Source organism: Sminthopsis crassicaudata, chromosome 1, assembly GCF_048593235.1.
Source record: "Sminthopsis crassicaudata isolate SCR6 chromosome 1, ASM4859323v1, whole genome shotgun sequence".
Lineage (NCBI taxonomy): Eukaryota > Metazoa > Chordata > Mammalia > Dasyuromorphia > Dasyuridae > Sminthopsis > Sminthopsis crassicaudata.
The window spans coordinates 586100670-586104338 of record NC_133617.1 but is presented as its reverse complement, the minus strand read 5'-3'; positions in this window follow the sequence as shown (position 1 = coordinate 586104338).

The following is a 3669-nucleotide window of genomic DNA, read 5'->3' as shown; positions in this document are numbered from 1 at the left end:
AACTTAGTTTTTCTTGAGGATTATTATTTTCATAAGGGTGGGAGATGTGTTTTCTTTCACAATTTGACTTTTATGGAAATGTTTTTCATAACTTCAAATGTAATTTCTTACTTGTGGGTGGAGATAAGGGAGAGAACTTAGAACTCAAAAATCTTAAAAACAAATATAAAAAATAAATAAATACATACATACATACATTCAGAAAAGAGAAAAGGAAGACTGGAAAGAAGCACAGACAAGCAGGACAGCTTTGAAAGCTGCAGGTTGAACCTAAAAAGAAAAACATAGCTATCTGCAGTTTTATATATAATCCTTTTTTCCCATTTGTTCTCTGTATTAGGAAATGCCCATAGATAAAGGAGGAAGGAAAGGTGTTTGACTTCAGGATAAAAATAAATTTTTAAAAGTGCTATTAACCAAAAATCCTTAAGACATAGAATAACTTGATTTATTATAAGAGCAATGATCTTGCATATGGAACTCCTTACACCAAGTATAAGGTAGTTTTTACTCTAGCTTGAATATGATTTACAAAAAGGGAGAAGTCTCATGGGAGGAGTAGAGCGCAATACCCTCCCAAATTAGAATGATATGGGGGGAGGAAGAGAAAAGTAGAGAAAGGAAGAGAGAAGAGGAATAAGTAGGATGGCAAAAGCAGTATTCTTTTCCCTTGGGAACTGCTAGACTATCAAGATATGGTCTGCTTATCTACACAAGTCCCAGCTGCAAAAACACTTTATCAGTCTGGTGCAGACTGACTGGTGCATGTCTTGTAGCTGCTTTGGTTCTCAAGGACACACTGAGAGTCCACATCTGGAAAATATGGCAATTCAAGAAGACAGGACAAGTTGGCTTCAGGACTCGTAGACAGCTATTTCTGATAAAACATTGTCTTGGTAGGAAATATGGCAACTCAAGAAAACATTGGCTTTAAGGCAACATTGTCAAACACTAGGTTTCACCTATGAGAAATATCTTGAAGTACGTAGGTGTATCTGTACTTGGATAGCTCAACTCATATTCATTCTAAATCATATATATATATATGTGATACACCTCTATATCAAACCAAGTATTTATGTATTTTTTCCACATCTGAAAACAAGTCTTTATTAGCCATCAATTAGGCTAGACAACAGGAAATAAAGACACAATGAAAACCAGACCTGGTCCTCAAAGATTTTACTACTGGGGAAGCACAACAAACAAGTAGAAAAGTACACTCCTATTTACTATACAAAATACTGTAGTGGATCCTTGTTTATAGTAAAAGCCATCAAGAAATATAAAGCAAGAAATCTAATGCTGATAATTTCAGTAGAAGGCAGCTCTGAAAACTGTCTCAAAGCACTCTGAAACTTTGATTCCTATTCTCAGATTCAAAAAAGTCTATATCCACCTAGAACCAAATATACTTAAGACTAGCTGATAAACAAATGAATCTTTTTCCATTGTGACATATGGGTTGACTTGGAATTATTCATTGATCTCCCACTATGGTTCCTCACTAACAACAAATTAGAATTTTTTTTCCCTTTATTAGAGCTTTTTATTTTTCAAAACATATGCGTAGACAATTCTTCAACATTAGTTCTTGCAAAACTTTGTGTTCCAATTTCCCTTTCCCCCACGCCTTCCTCTAGATGGCAAATAGTTCTATACATGTTAAACATGGTAGAAATATATGTTAAATTCAATATATGCATACATATTTATACAATATCATGCTACACAAGGAAAATCAAATCAAACCAGTAAAAAAAAAAAAAAGAAGCAAAATAAAATGCAAGCAAACAACAACAGAAAGAGTTGAAATGCTATGTTGTAGTTCACACTCAGTTCCCACAGGCTTCTCTCTGGATGTAAATGGCTCTTTTGATCACATGATCATTTGAACTGATTTGGTTCATCTCATTGTTGAAGAGAGCCACATCCATTAGAATTGATCATCATATAATCTTGTACAATGGTCTCCTGGTTCTGCTTATTTCACTTAGCATCAGTTCATGTAAGTCTCTCCAGACCTCTCTGAAATCATCCTGCTGATCGTTTCTTACAGAAAAATAATGTTCCATAGCATTCATATACCATAATTTATTCAGCCATTCTCCATTTATGAGGATCCATTCATTTTCCAGTTTCTAGCCACTATGAAAAGGGCCGCCACAAACATTTTTGCACATGTGGGTCCCTTTCCCTCCTTTAAGATCTCTGGGATATAAGCCCAGTAGTAACATTGCTGGATCAAAGGGTATGCGCAGTTTTATAATTTTTTGAACATAGTTCCAAACTGGTCTCCAGAATGGTTGGCTCTGTTCACAATTCCACCAACAATGCATCAGTGTCCCAGTTTTCCCACATCTCCTCCAACATTCATCATTATCTTTTCCTGTCATACAATCAGAGAGGTGTGTAGTGGTATCTCAGAATTGTCTTAATTTGCATTTCTCTGATCAATAGAGATTTAGAGCACCTTTTCATGTGACTAGAAAGTTTCAATTTCTTCATCTGAAAAGTGTCAGCTCATATCCTTTAACCATGTATCAATTGGAGAATGGCTTGAATTCTTATAAATTTGAGTCAATTCTCTATATTTTAGAAATGAGGCCTTTATCAGAACATTTGAATGTAAAAATGTTTTCCCAGTTTATTGCTTCCCTTCTAATCCTGTTTGCATTAGTTTTGTTTGTACAAAACCTTTTTAACTTAATATAATAAAAATCATCTATTTTGTGATCAATAATGGTCTTCAGTTCTTCTTTGGTCACAAATTCCTTCCTCCTTCACAGATCTGAGAGGTAAACTATCCTATGTTCTTCTAATTTGTTTGTAATATCATTCTTTATGTCTAGATCATGAACCCATTTTGACCTTATCTTGGTATATGGTGTTAAGTGTGGGTCAATGCCTAGTTTTTGCCATACTAGTTTCCACTTTTCCCAGCAGTTTTTATCAAATAGTGAATTCTTATCCCAAAAGCTGGGGTGTATTTATATATTTTAAGCTTTTCTTTGTGTGCTGATCTTGAAGATTGGCATTCAATTCCTGCCTTTGATATAACACCTAGAGATCCTGGACAAACCATTCTTCCTTTTAATACCCAGGTACTTCCCTAAGATTAATTTGCAGAGAGGTTGGTGACTTGCCTTCTGGAAGGGCATTTCCTCATCTGTAAGTTCCTTATACTAATGAAACTACTGTGTTAGTCCCTATAGCTAGTCTCCTGAGTTTATATAAAAGAAAGCTTTTATTGTTTAGTATTTAATATTATACTTTAAAGAAAGAAGGGGCAAATTACTCCAATATCTTTATCAAGAAAACACCAAATGGAATCACAAAGAGTCAGACAATACTAAACAACACTACACTTATTGAATAACTCATTTGCAAATAGCCACATGAAAATCAATGGATTATTTTAATATTTGCATTGATATTACCCCTGAAGATCAGAAAAATGTATTAGACTTATACATTTATTATTATTATTACTTTTTGCTAAGGCAATTGGAGTTAAGTGACTTGCCCAGGGTCACAGCTAGGAAGTGTTAAGTGTCTGAACTCAGATCCTCCTGACTTCAGAGAGGTACTCTATCCACTGTGCCACCTAGCTACCCCTAAACTTATACATTTAAAAGCAAAGAGAGAAATGATTTGCCAAGACCACTT